The sequence below is a fragment of the Mastigoproctus giganteus genome, chromosome 2 (assembly GCF_048544385.1).
Source record: "Mastigoproctus giganteus isolate SK-2022 chromosome 2, ASM4854438v1, whole genome shotgun sequence".
NCBI lineage: Eukaryota > Metazoa > Arthropoda > Arachnida > Uropygi > Thelyphonidae > Mastigoproctus > Mastigoproctus giganteus.
Genome location: NC_143576.1, coordinates 189,835,507 through 189,854,244, shown reverse-complemented (window position 1 = coordinate 189,854,244; position 18,738 = coordinate 189,835,507). Strand labels below are relative to the sequence as shown.

Sequence of the window (18,738 nt, the reverse complement as noted above, 5' to 3'; positions counted from 1 at the left end):
GCCCATCTGCCCAACTTTTCCAGATTCTGTTACAGCAGCATACTGTTATTAACAAACCTCCCCACCTTTGTATCATCTGCAAACTGCAAACTTTGACATTAAGCTTGATATACCTTCATCAATATCATTGATAAATATACAAAACAACAGTGGGCCCAACACCGAAACCTGGGGGATACCACTAATAACATCAGTCTACATAGACCAGTATCCATTGATTACCACTCTCTGTCTTCTCCCACTCAACCATCCTTTTATCCATTGTAGCAACTTGCCCTTAATACCATACTGCTCCAATTTGTACAGTAGTCTTCCATGTGCAGTATCAAAAGCTTTCCTGAAATCCAAGTATATGGTATCAAAACTATTTTTTGCATCCCGTTCCTTTGTGACCACATCATAGTATCCAATCAAATTGATCAGGCAAGACTTCCCCTTAACAAACCCATGCTGTGTCTGAATTATTACTGCTGTCTTGTCTAGATGATTCTGCAATACTTCTTTAACCAGTGACTCCATTATTTTCCCTGGAACAGAAGTCAAACTAACAGGTTACTCGTGGCACCCTTGGATCCCCTTTGTGAATTGGAGATACATTTGCACATCTCCAGTCCATGGGGACTTCCCCTGAGTCCAAGGATGCTCTCATAATTATGGCTAAGGATTTGCTTACTTCATTTGCCACCTCCTTTAATATAACTGAATAGATCCCATCCACCCCGGGTGCCTTCCTTATGTTTAACTTCAACAATTTCTCCTCCATTTTGCAGTCAGTTATTACAAAATCATTTAACTCCCTGTTAGAGTTTGATAAACATCTCGCCCTCTCCTCCTTGAATAACTGCTCATTTTTGAATGTAGATGCAAAATACTCATTTAGTTTGACAGCTATCTGAGAATGATCATCTACAGTCAAACCATTGATATCAAACCATTGATATCAAGTGTACTAACCTGATTCATCCCCTTTCTTTTAGGATTTATATAAGTAAAGAAGTCTTAACTGTTTTTCTTTGCATCCTTTGCCAAAGATTTCTCGTAATGTGCCTTCGCTTGCCTTACCCTCCTTTGTGACTTAATTACAGATCTAGCTTATATGTACCATAGGTTTCTGTGTCACCCAATAATTTATATGCATTTCGTGCAGTTTTCTTCTCTGCCAAGAGTCTCATTAGTACATCTGACATCTGTTTGGGCCTAAACTTAGAACAGTATTTCTTAGTTGGAACAAAAAGCCTAGTAGCTTCCAAGATTACTTCCTTGAATGCTTCCCATTTAGAATATGCTGTTGGTAACATCATTAGTTGGTTCCACTGTATAGAACTTAAAAAATCTCTGACACCTCTGTAGTCACCTTTATGAAAGCAAAAACCCTTCTTCTTACCCTTGATAGTCATTACATCTTTAAGTAATTCCCACATCAGTACACTGTAGTCACTGCCACCTAGTGGTTCCTTTATCTGTAAATTCTTAATGCATGAATAATCACCGCTGATAATCAGATCAAGAGTGTTACTCACTCTGGTTGTCTATCTAACATGCTGCTGTAGAAAACAGTCATCCAATAAATCCACAAAAGCCTTGCTAGTGTGCAAGTGATCAACTCACAAGTTCAATTCAATATCTGGGAAGTTAAAATCACCCATTATCAAGTGACCAACCCACAAGTTCCATTTAATATCTGGGAAGTTAAAATCACCCATAATAAGACATTCTGATTTACTGGCTTACTCTATTTCTCTGCACAATTGTTCATTGTACTCATCAGAGTCATTAGGCCTATAACACACTTCTACTCTCATTTTCCCTTTCCCAGCATTTATGTCACACCAAACTGACTGAACTCATGTCAACTGGATGCACTTCCTTAGAGTTTGTGTTTCTTAACTAACAGCATAACCTCTACTCCCTTCCTCTCCTGTCTATCCTTTCTGTACACATTGTACTCAACAAATTCTAATTCTACATTCCTTATATCTGTATGATGCCACACCTCTATTATCCCAACAATATCCACCTTTGATCTCTTGACCAGCACTTCAAATTCATCAAATTTATTTACTATACTCCTAGCATTGGTGTACATGCAAGTATACATGCACCTGTTCTTACTCTTAGTTACTCTAACACAGCCCATGTATTTTTCATGACTCCCAGCAGTTTCTGAAATCCCCAGCAACTTGCTTTCTGGGCTGCTGCTCATTCCAATGGAAGCAGTGCAAGAATCATTTCCACCTCTGCCTGTGGCTACTGTCAATCTATTAAACTGTGCATCCCTCCCCAAGCTAGCAGTTTTCCGACCCACCTAACATTGGCTCGATAGCATCAGCAAATATTCTTGCATCCTTTCGATTTATGAGTATCCCATCCCTGTTGAAGCAGTCTCTCCTGTTAAGAAGCACAGACCACGCTGAAAAAAAAATTCTACCCCATGAGCCTTGCACAATCTCTCCAAGGCTGAATCGATTGACAAGGCACTCATCATATACTCCCTCCTATCATGTCTGGGCAGGATTGCAGACACTTTCAAATTTAACCCTATCTCACAACTTTTTTTTCAACATTGACCTGTACTTGTTAAGTAAATCCACAAATCTCCTACACTTAATGTCATTAGTGCCAACGTGTACAATGATATCACCTTTTGTGCCCTTAAAAGATGATATCTGCTCTACAACTGCCCCTGGCAGATGTACCCCTGGTCTTATTCCACCTATCCTTTTTGCACAATATATTTCCCCGTTTCCCTGACAATTGAGTCACCATCTATAACTAGCTCCTGTGGGACCATTGCATTCTGCCCTGAAGATTGTCGCTGTGTTGCCTGGTGCACAAAAGGGAGTTCTGGCATTGAGTTTGGCACCTGAGAGCTTGATGGGCCCCCATTTTAATTCCTTTGAGGGCATCTACCCAACATTTCAAACTCTCATAGATGCCCATCAGAATGCTGAGGTGGTGCCTAATTTCTTCACCTTCTCTGCACCTAGCACACACAAAGACATCCTCCATGGCTAGATCATGTCCTGTTCAAGAAAGGTCCACAAACATGTCACATTTTTTTAGATTCTGATGTGTTGGAAAATTGCCCCTTCGGTTCTACCCCGTACTTTATGCATGTTGCTTTGCTGCTCTAGTCTGGGGCATGATTTACGTTTAAATACAATTTTAATTAACAATAAAAATTAATAAGATTTATAAATTTAATTGATTAATTGTCAATACTGTTACTAAGCTAGTATATTCCTGATACAGTGCTACATATTACGTTATCTAGTTTTACATTATACCGTATGCTATCAAGTTCGAGATATACTTTACACTATTCCGTATCAATCTACAACAATGGCAGCAAGTTTTGAATGCCACAAGGTTTACCGATACTAAGTAATAATCCAAAAAATCTCTATCTAAATTCAAAATAAACTAAGTATAGGAACTAGGAATATACAGGTACTTCTAGAAAATAAATTAATATCCCAATTAAAGTCAATAAAACGGCAAAAATTTAAGAAGAACTTCTGTATTGGCTGGAGCAGTAAAAACTTTGCCCGCATGGAACTACTCTCGTTCCCAAAAATACATGTGTGTTTCCCCCATGGCCACTTACTAGAAACATCTGTATGATGCAGTGCAGAATGGGAAGCATCAATTGTCACAGGCCTCAAACAATGAAACAGTAGCTAAACCAACAAGTGGGTCTCTAGGCAAACCACAAAGGTCAAATCTCACAGCAGTTAAATGTGTTTAATTCTGTCAGCAATATTTATGAAAATTGAAAATACTATAGAGCCAATGTATGTACAAACATACTAAATATATTTATATTTCTATACATTAAAATAATTTTCCTCCTAATATTTATTCAGCCAATGGGAGAAGAGAGATGTGAGTTATGTGGTAATGCATAATAAATACTAAAATACGTAATAGAAGCTTGTTTTTCTGTGCTAAAACAAACTTCTGTTTAAGCATGGTCATGTGCTATGTTTATCTAACATGTCCACGCGCTACCATTCTTGATTTCCATATGTAACATATTTATTTAAATAAACTAAATGCAACAAGGCATAATATTTTAAGAGTTTAAGATTCTGTATCTATATAATATCGGTATAGATACACCATAGACAACTCTTAAATAGTGTGAAAGGCACCCACTGATAAAAATCCAACTAGCTTTGAAACAATGCTGTCTGGGTGGTGGTGCCCACCGAGAATAAGTGACAATAGTCTTCTCTATTAGTGAAACATTACTTATTCGAGGTAGTGCAATACATGGTAACTCGTTGGGAAGGATGAGCACAATATGAGATACAGATGACATGATGCCTTTCACACTACGATCATAGTTTTTCTTTGAAAGTTGTCTATGGTGTATCTACACCGATATTATATAGATATAGTAGCTATTTATGTATTCATAGCTGGGTCACACACACACAGAGTTGAAAGTTTCTGTAGGTATTGTATTTTATTTTATTAAAAGAAGTGAGCACATCCCCCTAGTATCACATTAAAATTGAATTCAGAAAATGGCTGAAGATTAATGTAAAAGTTATGGGTTTTAAAGAATATTATAATATTACTTCAGAATTAGTATTAGAATTAGTAGGAGCATCAGCTGAGAAAAAAAAAAAAAAAAGAAAGAAACAGCACTACTTACATCACCTCTCGAACCCCCTCTAACAGCTTGCCTAACTTTTCCATGAATTTATTCAAAATACCCATCCAGAGGCGGATTAAGTTCGGTTGAGGCCCCGGGCACAGAAGAAAATATTGGGCCCCTTAAAAAAAGAGAGACAGGAAAAATAAAAATACATGTTAACCATTTTTTTAAATAAATAAAAAATATTATGTACTATTAATGTTTTATTTCCAATAAAATTTGAATATAATATATTTATAATATAATTAATAATAGCATAATAATAATCACAAAGTTTTGAACTAATAGTTGAACATATGTAAAAGTATAATTATAATTAATGATAGTATACGTATAATAGGAGTAACAATCAGAAATTTGAACAAAAAAATCATAAAATTTAACTTGAAATTAAAATTACAAATGTGAAAATATTTGAATAAATTTTTTTCTCGCTTTTCGTTTTGCAAACTTATTAGCTATCTCATCACAATCAATAATTTTAAGTAAATCGCTCTCTATATATAAAATAGCCATATTATTTAGTCTTTCCTCTGAAATTGAATTTCTTAGATAATTTTTTACCCTTTTTAGACAAGAAAATGAGCGTTCCTCCGATGCGTTTGAAATTGGCATGGTTAACAAAATTTTCAAAATAATTTCCACATTTGGAAAAGTTGCTTTCACATCTAATTCTTTTTTGTATATATTATTAATTGATTGCTTGTCTTCTTCATATAAAAAGATTAAAAACTGTTCCAACTCATCTTTAAAATTACTTGAATCAAGGTCATCTTTATACATTTCTATTAAATTATTAACGCATTTTTTCTTTTCTTCTACTCAAAATGTAAACAGGAAAAAAACTCTAAAATTACTTATAACATTTTCATAGATTTTTCAGCGTCTGTTCAGTTCTGCTATTAAATTATCGCATATTACGTAGAGTACATTATGTAAAAAAAATTCCTTTCGATTTTCTGTACATGTTCGCTCGCAATCATCTTCAAATGTTTTATCTGTTAGTTCTTTAACTTCTGATTCGATTTCATTGAAATTATGTCTTATGTTTTCATTAATAAAAATTTCTAGACTTTTTAATAATGATGCACCTTTAACAATTGTGCAGTCAATAAATTGTAAAGATTTACTTATTGCATAGTCTTTGCAAAATTTTATTCCATAGGACTGTCATTACAGCAGTTTAATAATCATTCATTTCTTTAAATAATGATTTTGCTTCAATAACAACAATTTTTTTTTCTTTTGTGGAATGCATATCTCATCTAATGCCTCTTTTATATTTTTGTAGCCACATTTTAATGCTAAAACTGCATCAGCCCTAACAGACCACCTTGTATCTGACAATTTCTTTAATGTATAAGAACCTTTATCCAATTTATTGCATAACATGTTCCATCAAAACGTTGATGCAGAAAAAAAAGCAAACAAATTTTGCACGAATAAAAAATATCTGGAAGCATTACTACAACTCTCTGCAGCAACATAACCAACTAAATTAAGTGAATGACTGGAGCACGGAATAAACGTTGCTGATGGAGCATGTTATCTTATTCTTGTTTGCAGACCATTGTACTTGCCTGACATATTTGCTGCATTGTCGTACGATTGTCCACGGCAATATTTTATATCTACTGGCAGATTTTGCAAGGTAGATAAAACTGTCTCTTCTAGATACTCCGCATCATGTCTTTCTATAGGGAAGAACTTTAAAAATCTTTCTTTAACATCCCCATTTGCTGATAAATAGCGCACTACAAAAGTAAGTTGATCCACATGCACAACATCGGGTGTAGGATCTGAAATAATACTATAATATTTTGCGCATTTTATTTTCTCCACAATGTGTGCCATAAGATAATTGGCAATTATTTGCAAAAGTTCATCACACGTCTGATGCGATAAGTAATTTACATGTCCGCTACCTTGATTTCCATACTTTTGTAAGTGCAACTTTAAAAAATCTTCATATTCGCTCAAATACTCTAAACTAGTCAAATAATTGCCTTTTCTCGAAGATGTTGCACTCCCATTATGGCCTCTAAAAGCAATGCCCAAACTTGCAAGGAATTTTATTGTGGATACAATTCTTCGCAGAATCTCTCTCCAATAATTTTCTTTTTGCAATGTAATTTGCAGATTTTGAACATCAATGCGATTTAATGTAGAGGAGCGCTTGTATAATGTACACATTGAAGCGACGTGCTCTTTTGACATTTCATGCTCGGACAAAGTTATTCCAATATTTTTCCAATTTTGGAACCCTGTAGTCAACTTAGACTTTGAGCCCGAAAACATTTTGCATGGGTAACAATAAATTGATTTGGATGTTTCGGAAAAAATTAGCCACGTCCTTTCTTCTTTTTCACCATTCGAAATTTTTCTGTAAAAATGGTCTTTACACAAGCCTCTGTAGTAAATGCGATCACCGTGTTTATAGACTGATTTAAGTGTAGTTATATCGCATATATTTTTTGGTTTATTTGAAATTAGAAATTCAACCATTTCATTAGATAAAACGTTAGGCCAGAGAGCAATATTTTTTAGTGTAACTTCGAATGGAATATTTTCCTTTCCGTTTGCATTTCAATATTTTCTAATGGACTTTCTTCTATATTTTTTTCTACTGGTTTTTCACCTGGTTGATTGTTGACAGGTTCTTCATCTTCTTCATCATTGTTGCTTTCTTCTACACCTTGGTTTTCAACTTCAACTAACTCTTTTTGTTGACTGATGGAAGCTCCTTGTTCATCTTCATTGTTGCTCGAATTATGATGGCCTGAATGGCCAGGGCCAGTTATAAATTTGTCCAATGCTCCTTTCTGTTGGTTGGCAACTTGCACACATCTTTTTTTAATTTGTCTTTTTTCAGCCCCTGATAGATGTCGTTTCATTTTTCTAGCTACCATTGGTAGCCTACCAATGAAAAGAAAAATATAAAATTTAATAGTCTGAATGATTAGAATACTAGAGAAGGGATTTTTCGTTATAGTGCAATAAATTAATGATTAATTAAAATTCAAAAATTATTCATAAACTACTAAAATCCAGGCGCTGATGTAACAACAGGAATTAATTTTATCTTAATATAATTTCAGCAATATACGATATATGCGTATTTGCATATATTGTAAGTCTGCACTGCAGGAGAACCTTTGTAAGTAGTAGTAGTGGCATGTGATGCAAGAAAGCAAGTGTATGAGCTTATGCAGCATCAGCCAAAAAAAAAAAAAAAAAATCACACCATTCCCTCCAAATGCCTGTCCAGTTCCTCCTTAAATTTATTCAACCTATCAACTTCCACAATGACAGATGGAAGTTTGTTCCAGCAATTAACTACCCACTGGCTAAAGGCAAATTTCCGCACATCTATTCTACATCTGTCTTTTCTTAATTTGAATTTATGCCCTCTTAGGTTCATAATCTGAACAAGTGGAAGGATCCCATCAGAATTCGGCGTGCTCAACCCATTCAAGGCCTTATACACTTATATATCAATACACTTATACACTTATATATCAATCAGATCACTGCGCAGGTGCCTAGTCTCCATCCACTGCAATTTGCTGAAATTTAGCCTCTCTTGGTAAGAGGATCCCTTCATTCCCCTCACCAATCTTGTTGCCCTTCTCTGTACACGCTCAAGCAAATTGACATCCTTCCTAAAATGAGGCCTCCAGACCTGTACGCAGTACTCAAGGCGTGGCCTGACCATTGCCTTATACAGAGGGACAATCACCTCCTTTTCCCTGCTAGCAAAATTCCTATATATCATTGACAAAACCCCATGACCTGCCCTGGCAGCCTGTCTGCATTGCTCAGAAAACTTCATATCTGACTGCACAATTACTCCCAGGTCTTTTTCATTTTCTACCACCTTAACTGTAGTACCACACAGTTGGCACTTTTCTCTCGGGTTACTTCTACCCATATGCAGTACTTTGCATTTGTCAAGGTTAAACTTCAGTTGCCACTTCTTAGCCCATCTGCCCAAATTATCTAGATCCTGTTGCATTAGCACACCCATTACTGGGTACAAAGTAGCAAATACGATTGTATTGCTCCAATGAGCGGTAGCGCAACTGCGCGGGGCCTATGCAGCGTAGTATGTATATAGTATGCAGTATAGTAATGAAATAATGAAAATAAGCGAATATAAACGACTATCAGGTTTTACCGCCAATTGTAAACTTGTACGTAATTAAAATTGCACATACGAAACCAAACTTGGTATCATTAGAAAAAAGTGTAAAGTTGGGGTTTTGCGGGCCCTTCAGAAGACGGAGCCCAGGGCGGGCGCCCAGTGCGCCTGCCATTAAATCCATCTCCGTACCCACCTCAGAAAAGCAAGATGGGAGTTTATTTCAACAATCAACCACACCTCAGGAATCTTTTATGTGCAACAGTATCAAAAGCTATCCTGTAATCGAATTATATGATGTCAAAGTTATTTATTGCATCCATCTCTTTTGTTATTGTATTATAATATCCATTCAGATTGGTAAGACAAGATTGCTTCATAACAGATCTGTGCTGTGACTGCTGTATACCTACATTCATGTTTTAGGTGGTCCTGGATTACTTATTTACAGCCTGATGTAGCTAAGTGGTCAGGAGCAAGAGTGCACTAGCACATGCTCTTTGAGTGGACCGTGGTTAAGCCTGTGACTACAAAATATAGCACTAAATTTGGCACTAATGATATCAAGAGTAGGAGACCGGCAGAATTGCTTAACAAGTACAGGTCACTGTTGAAAAAAAGCCGTGAAATAGGGTTGAATTTGAAAGTGTCTGCAATTCTGCCCAGACACGATAAAAGGGAGTATATGATGAGAGCCTTGTCGATCAATTCGGCCCTGGAAAGATTGTGCAAGGCTCAAGGGGTAGAATTTTTTTCAGCCTGGACTGTACTTGTTAACAGGAGAGATTGCTTCTACAGGGATGGGATACACTTAAATAGAAAGGGTGCAAGAATATTTGCTGATGCTATCGAGGCAGTGTTAGATGGGTCGGAAAACTGCTAGCTTGGGGGGAGACAAAGACGAATAGATTAACAGTAGCCATTGGCAGAGGTGAAAGAGATTCTTGCACTGCTTCTATTGGAATGAGCAGAAGCCTGAAAAACAAGATGCAGGATATTTCAGAGACTGCTGGGAGTCATTGCGGTACAAGTAAACACATGGGCTGTGTTAGGGTAGCTAAGAATAGAAATAGGTGCATGTATACTTGCGTGTACACCAATGCTAGGAGTTTAGTAAATAAATTTGATGAATTTGAGGTATTGCTCAAAACATCAAAGGCAGATATTGTTGGGATTTCAGAGACGTGGTGTCACACAGATATAAGGAATGCAGAACTGGAATTTGGGGAGTACAACGTCTACAGAAAGGATAGACTGGATAGGAAGGGAGGAGGGGTTATGCTATTAGTTAAGAAATACCTAAAATCCAAGGAAGTGAAGCCAGTAGACATCGCTGGACAGTGCAATGTCGAGTCAGTTTGGTGTGACATAAGCATTGGGAGATCAAAATTGAGAGTGGGAGTGTGCTATAGGCCTAATGACTCTGATGAGTATAATAAGAAACTGTACAGGGAAATAGAGTGGGCCAGTAAATCAGAGAGTCTTATAATGGGAGATTTTAATTTCCCAGATATTGACTGGAATTTGGGGGCTGGTCACTCACACACTAGCAAGGCTTTTGTGGATTTATTGGATGATTGTTTTCTACATCAGCATGTTCGGGAGGCAACTAGAGGGAGGAATACGCTTCATTTGATTATCAGCAGTGATTCTTCATGTATTAAGAATCTGCAGATAAATGAACCACTAGGTGGCAGTGATCACAGTGTGCTGAAGTGGGATTTACTCAAAGAGGTAACTACCATTAGGGGTAAAGGGAAGGGTTATTGCTTTCATAAAGGCGACTACGATGGACTGAGACAGTATTTAAATTCTATACAGTGGGACCAACTGATGATGTTACCAACAGCAAATGCAAAATGGGAAGCATTCAAAGAACTTATCTTGGAAGCTACTAGGCTTTACATACCAACTAAGAAATATTGTTCAAGGTTTAGGCCTAAATGGATGTCAGATGAACTAATGAGGCATATAGCAGAGAAGAAACATGCATGGGATACATACAAATTAACACATGACACAAGCCTATGATAGGTACAAGTTGATCTGTAACCAAGTTACAAAGGAGGTTAGGCAGGTGAAGGCAGATTACGAGAAATCTTTTGGCAAGGGATGCAAAGAAAAACAGCAAAGAGTTCTTTACTTATGTAAACTCTAGAAGGAAGGGGATGAATCAGATTGGTCCACTTGATATCGATGGGTCAACTGTTGATGATTCTGCTCAGGTAGCTAACAAACTAAATGAATATTTTGCATCGAAATTCACACATGACTAGTTATTTAGCGAGGGGAATGCCAGAGGTGTATTCAACTCTAGCAGTAAGCTAGAGAATCTTGAAATAACTGAGAGTAAAGTGGAGGAGAAATTGTTGAAGATAAACACAAGAAAGGCACCCGGGGTGGATGGGATCTATCCAGTTATATTAAAGGAGGTAGCAGAGGAAGTAAGCAAACCCTTAGCCATAATTATGAGAGCTTCCTTGGACTCAGGGGAGGTACCCACAGACTGGAGATGTGCAAATGTGACCGCAATTCACAAAGGAGGATCAAAGGCTGACACAAGTAATTATAGACCTGTGAGTTTAACTTCTGTTCCAGGAAAATTAATGGAGGCACTAGTTAAAGAAGCACTGTAGGATCATTTAGACAAGACTTCAGTTATAGCTCGGACACAGCATGGTTTTGTTAAGGGGAAGTCTTGCCTGACCAATTTGATTGGATACTATGATGCAGTCACAAAAGAACTGGATGCAGGGAATAACTTTGATATTATATACTTGGATCTTAGAAAGGCTTTTGATACTGTTGCACATGGAAGACTGCTGCACAAATTGGAGCAGTGTGACATTGGAGGCAAATTGCTGCTGTGGATAAAGGGGTGGCTGAGGGGGAGAAGACAGAGAGTGGTAATCAGTGGACACTGCTCGTCGTGGACTAATGTTATTAGTGGAGTCCCTCAGGGTTCAGTGTTGGGTCCATTATTGTTTTCTGTATTTATAAATGATATTGATGATGGTATATCAAGCTTAATGTCCAAGTTTGCAGACGATACAAAGGTAGGCAGGGTTGTCAAGGACACTACTGACACTATGCTGCTGCAACAGGATCTGGAAAGATTGAGCAGATGGACTGAGAGGTGGCAAATGAAGTTTAACATTGACAAATGTAAAGTACTACACATGGGAAACAGCAACCCCAGAGCAACGTATCAACTCTGTGGTACTACACTGACAGTGGTAGAGAATGAAAGGGACCTGGGGGTGGTTGTGCAGGCAGATATGAAGTTCTCTGAGCAGTGCAGTGCAAGAGTAGCTCATGGTGTATTGTCAATGATATATAGGAATTTTTCTAGCAGGGATAAGGAGGTGATTATTCCCTTGTATAAGGCAATGGTCAGGCCACACCTGGAGTACTGTGTACAGGTCTGGAGGCCTCATTTCAAGAAGGATGTAGAGCTGCTGGAACGAGTACAGAGAAGGGCAACAAGATTAGTGAATGGAACAAAGGGGTGCTCTTACGAAGAAAGGCTTAAGTTTTGCAAATTACAGTGTCTGGAGACTAGGCACCAGCGAGGTGATCTGATAGAGGTGTATAAAGCCTTAAATGGTTTGAGCATGCTCAATGCTGATGGGATTCTTCCTCTCGCTCAGAATAATCACCTGAGAGGGCATAAATTCAAATTGAGGAAAGATAGATGTAGGATAGATGTGCGGAAATTTGCCTTTAGCCAGCGGGTGGTTGGTTGGTTGGTGGAACAGACTTCCATCCCTTGTCGTGGAAGTTGATAGCCTAAATAAGTTTAAGGCTCAGCTGGACAGGTATTTCGAACGAACAGAGGGGTGAAGTGGAAGTGGTTTTTTTTTTTTTTTTTTTTTTGGCTGATGCTGCATAAGCTTGCTTTCTTGCATCAAATGCCTCTACTAATGCTAATGCTAATTAATATGATTAAAATTGTATTCATGATTTATTGTAAACTCCTCCAATCTGGTGATCATGCTAGAGTATAAACAAGAACTTTTTTTTTAACCATTAACCCCATTATTTTCCCTGGAATGGAAGGCAAGCTAACAGGTCTGTAATTACTCATATCAATCTCCCTTTGTGAGTTGGGGATGCATTCACACATCTCCTGTCCAGACCTCCCCTGAATCCATGGATGTTCTCATAATCATGGCTGAAGGTTTTTTTTTACCTCTTTCACTGTTTCCCGTGATATAGGATAAATCCCATTCTTCCGAGGCACCTTTTTTTTACAATTAACTTCAAAAATTTCTCTTCCACTTTCCTCTCAGTTATCACAAAATAATTCAAACCAGAGGTGTATGAAATTGTAAAAGCTCCCTGTTAGAATTTCATACACCTCTGGCATCCCCATCCTTAAAAAATTCCTCATGTGTGAACCATTAAGAATGAAAACATTGATATCTAGTGGATCAATGTGATTCATCCTCCCTTTCTTCTAGCATTTACATAAGTAAAGTGGTCTTGGCTGCTTTTCTTTGAATTCTTTAAAAGAGACTCCTTTTAATCTGCCTTACGTGCCTAACCTCCTTTGTGACTTGATTTCAGACTATCATTATCAGATTATATAGACTGCTGTAGGCACCTATATCATCTGATAATTTTAGCTGCATCCCAAGCATATTTCTTTTTTTTCTGACATGAGTTTCATCAGTTCAACTGATATCCATTTGGGTGTAAGCCTTGAACAGTATTTCTTAGTTGGTTTAGTTGGTATAAAAAGTCTAGTAGCTTTAATGGTTATATCTCTGAATGCTTCCCATTTAGAATTTGCTGTTGGTAACTTCATCAGTTGGTCCTGCATAGAATTTAAAAACTATCTGAGACTACTGTAGCCGGTTTAGTCTCACTTGCCCTAATCTTAGATTGGTGACTTGTCCTAATGAATGCCTGCCCTAATCGTGTCCCAATGGTAAGGGGGGGGGCTACTGTCGGTTGCCCTAATTGCATATTTTCAACCCTTTTCACTCTAATGACCCTTTACAGGGGGATTGATGAGCAAGTGAGTTAACCCCCCTCAGTACACAGCCAGAAGCACAGGTACTACAGTTTATAGGGAAATATTAAACAAAACACTAGATTCTGAAGATATAGAAGTTGCTTCTGCTATGCCCAGCTATGAGAATGTATGATCACTGGTTCTTAGAGCTTCTGCTAAATCTCATCTTTGTCTTCCGGATTCATTATCAAAACTGATCATCCCAGATGAATATAAGAAGTTGGAAGATGAAGAATTTTTGTTATTTTTTGAAGATGGTGAGGAAGAAAAGACTCTTGGTTTCGGAATTGTGCAGTTCCTTCATATTCTCTGCAGAAATCAAGGAAATGCTATTTACATGGGTAGAACATTTAAAGTTGTCTCTCGATTATTTTGCCAATTGCATACTCTTCATGCCGTGCATAGAGGCCAAATGTTTCCGTTTCCTTATATTCTTCTTCCAGATAAGTCAAAATCAACTTACAGTCACATGTTCTGATTAATTCAACAGAAAGCATTGAAATCGGGACAATGTTTCAACCAAGAAAATTCTAAGTTGATTACAAAAGTGCTGTCATCAGATCCACAGAGGAAACATTTTCTGATGCTAATATTAAGAGCTGTTTATTTCATATCAGTCAAGCAGTTGGGCAGAAAGTACATTTAGGATTACAATTGGCATACACCAAGGAACAGATTGTCAGAAAGTTAGTAAAGTCAATGGTGGGATTGGCATTTGTTTCTTTAGATGAACTAGAGAAAGCTTGGAACGGAATCATTCGAGAACGTCTCCACCGCAAGAACATCCTTCATATGAAAAGTGTGAAGAGCTTATAGAATACTTCAAAACAAATTGGATTGGACCCACTGCTCACTTTCTGCCATCGTTGTGGAATCATCGTGCAAATTTTGGTCCTCGGACAATAAATCATATGGAAAGATGGCACTATACCTTAAAAAAAAAAAAATACATCTGTGGGGCACCATCATGTTAATATATGGAAGATGGTTACCCATTTAAAAAAAACAACAAGCTAACTTTAAGAGAATACTAGAATTAATAAATGTTGGTAATCTTCCACCTCGTATAAACCGTAAATACGAGGGCATTAATAAAAAAATTAACAGCAGGTAGACAAAATGGGGACATAAAATTGCACACTTTTGTGTGTTACTTTCTTCCACTTTAGTGTGATTAGTGTAATTTAAACTTTAATAATTTGTATTCTAAACTTGTGTTTATTTGATATCAAGACATTTGTATTTGTATCTTAAACTTGCATTTATTTCTTTATTTGATATTAAATCATTTTTATTTGTATTTTAAACGTAATTTATATTTGTATTTTAAACATAATTTATATTTGTATAAAGAAAATAAATTAATTATTATTTTGATATTATATTTGTTTATTTTATTCATTATGTTTTTGAAGTCCATTTTTATAGTTTTATTCACTCCGAAAAAATAAGATAAGGATACATACACACAACAGAAATGTGATTAGGGCAAATGGGACATAGAGCATATACTTTTAGGGCAAGTGAGAAATAGGGCTTTAGCTATTAGGGCAAGTGGCATAATGCCACTGTAACCATCTTTAAGAAAAACTCCTTTCCCTTGACTTTGAAAGTAGTTACATCTTTAAGTAAATACCACATCAATACACAATGATCACTGTCACCCAGTAGGTCTTTTATCTGCAAATTCTTGGACAGCTATGAAAATTTCAAATACAAAGATTTACCATAGACAGAAATCATCTCAGAAAACACATAGGAATGAAACAGGAGGAAAACAGAGAGATCTTGTAAGTGGCATGAAGATATAAGTCCTAGATAATCTCATTTGAGATAATAATTTTAAGAAAATCATAATTCTCATTTTGAGATAATCAAAAGGAACGAATACTTAAGAAAAACTTATTGAAACATTTAATTCCTCTGAGTTCTCATAAATTAATGAAAAACTCATATTGCATAGAGAAACATTCCACGGAGTTTAAAACTATTTTTGAATTTTGCTGTCACTTTTTTTTTTCTTTTTTGCTATTTACACCAGAATATCTCACGTAGATCTATTCACACAGCACAACTAATATAAAACCACCAGGTTAAAAAAAAAAAATATATATATATATATACACAGGGTGATTCAAGAGGAATAGTAAATATTTTGGGAGGTTATAGTATCGATTATTCTGGGTAAAAAAGTTCATATAAACATGTGTCCAATTCTCAATGGATACTGAGATACAGCTGTTTGAAACTGGCATGCACAAAGCCATTATGAGAGGTATTAAAGAATGATAAATGACTTATTGTTTGTGTTTATTGACTTTTTGAATGATACAAAACACAAATAATTGACAAATTTTTTACAGTTCACAATTAATGTTCGAAAACCTCACCACCAACCTCAATGCACTTTGCAACTCCTGTGGTAATATGACGTGTTGTTCTTCTGAGGTCGTCTTGGCGTTCCTTTATGAGGGCAGCAGTATCCAAAATGCAAGCAAGCAATTAGTCTCTTGTATTCACCTTTTCTTTTTATACTACACTTTTCATCCCCACAAACAAAAATCTAACGGAGTGAGGTCTTGGACATCTTGGTGGCCAATGAACGGGACTATCGTGGCCAATCCCTCGTTTCAGGGAAAGTTCAATTTAAATATTGTATCACCAGATGGGTGTAATGTGCTGGAGCTCTGCTATGCTGAAAGTGCATACCACTCCTTGTAGCCAAGGAAACATCCTCCAACAGTAGTGGAAGTTCATTTTCCATAAATTCTAAGTAAATGGGCCCTGTAAGACGATTTTGTAACACAACAAGCCCAATCAACTGATTGTTGATGATAATGCACCACATGTCTACAGAGAAGCGATGTTGAAAATTTGTTTCTACAGTGGCATGTGGATTTTACGTCTGACCACCTATGAGAGTTACAGGTGTTGTTGATACTGTCACAGGTGAAAGTAGTTTCATCGCTGAACAGTATTAATGGAATTAATCAGTGATTAGCATTTACCCACGACAAAATTCCGATCATTGGGCACCCGCTGTATGTGAAATGGATACAAGCCGTGCTCACATAATGTTCACCATACTCTTCTCTGCAGAACACCGATACACATAGAAATTCTTCATGTTCTAATAGTAGTACTACATTCTACCGACTGAAGAATGTGTTCTATTTCATCCACATTTTGTTCATTTGCATGTTCAGAAGAAATATGAGCACTGGGAACTGTACCACTCTCATGCAGTTTGGTGTAAACACTAGTAAACGCTCTTTGAATCCGGTATTCTGTGGTTAGGAAACTTTCAATGGTATTCTCTACAAGCAGCAGTAGCACTTCAACCACAAAAACCGTAGCCAAACACCATATTGCCATATTCAGCATGTGTGAAAATGTGCGGCATTGTTAACAACATTCTAACACCAAACAGCATCAGGTTATAACTGCTTCTTGGTCACATCTGATTCAGGGAGCTGTGCTTGCCAGTTTGAAACAGCTGTATCTCTGTATCCATTGAGAATTGGACACATGTTTATGTGAACCTTTTTACTCAGAATAATTGATACTATAACCTCCCAAAATATTTACTATTCCTCCTGAATCACCCTGTATATAGTATTTTTATAATATTCTGGGGAAGATTTTATTTAGATAGCCATGTTAAGATAATCATATTAAGATATATACCTCGATAGATCTATAGAAAATGTATAGGATAATATAAGTTAGTATGGAAAAGGATAATTTATATACAAAGGATAATTAGATAGTATGAATCAGAGCTGTAATACTCAGTATTGAGTATTACATATTGAGGTAAACTCCTCTTATTATTTTACAAATACAAAGGATAATATACAAAACTTATAGATTGTGGGTAGATCTATTGAGGTATATATCTTAATATGATTATCTTAACATGACTATCTAACTATAATCTTCCCCATAATATTATAAAAATACAATATACAACACATTATGGAGTGATGCATCCATTGCCACAGCAAATGCATTAGCCCATAAATAAAGTTCATTAACGTCAGTATATTAATGATTACTACTCATTAAATATATACACTGAGTGATCACTGAATTATGACCACCTACCTAATACTTCGTAGGTCCTCCTTTTTCCCTCAGTATAGCAGCTATCCAACGGGGCATTGATTTAACAAGATGTCGGAAGGGTTTGGGAGGTATGGCCAACCAAGCTGTGTGTAATGTGGCTAGCAATGCAGATATGGAGGTGATTGGTGTACCCAGGCATGATATGCTTTTCCATAGTGTCCCACAAGTGCTCTATGGGATTGATATCGGGGGAGTTCGGAGGCCAATTGATATGCTTGAAGTCAGAACTGTGTTCCTCAAACCATTCCCACACATCAAGTGCCCGATGGCTTGGTGTATTGTCATCTTGGAAGACATCATTGCCATTCGAGAAAAAGTGTAACATAGCTGGGTGTACACAGTCAGCAAGCAGTTGACGATAGCGGAGACCAGTGAAACGTGCCCCACTCCATACAACCGCCTGCACTTTTGATACCATGCATGATGGATGAAGAGCCTCATGTTGTTGATGCCAAATCCGTACATGACCATCCACGGTGTGGAGTAAATAACGTGACTCATCCAACCAGCACCACGCCTTCTTCCAGTCTTCTAACATCCAACTTGCATGCTCTTTGCACCAGGCGAGTCTTTTACGCCGGTGAACCTTGGTTAGGAGAGGATGCTGTAGTGGTCGTCTGCTGGTATAGCCATCGTACGTGTGCGATGCATGGTCATGTCAGATATTGTTCCGGGTTGGCCCGTATTGTATTGGGTAGTCAACTCTTCAACAGTGCTGTGCCTGTTCGCCTGTACGAGTCATCGGACCCGGCGCTCACCTCTAACATCAACCTTTCACTGACC

At 37.1% G+C, this 18,738-nt stretch overlaps 1 protein-coding gene across 1 annotated transcript in view; it reads left to right on the top strand.

Annotated features, from left to right (window-relative positions):
* Positions 1-18,738, top strand: part of unc79 (UNC-79 domain-containing protein) — a 1,082,710-nt gene that overhangs the window by 1,049,452 nt on the left and 14,520 nt on the right. The gene's annotated exons all lie outside the window — the stretch shown is intronic.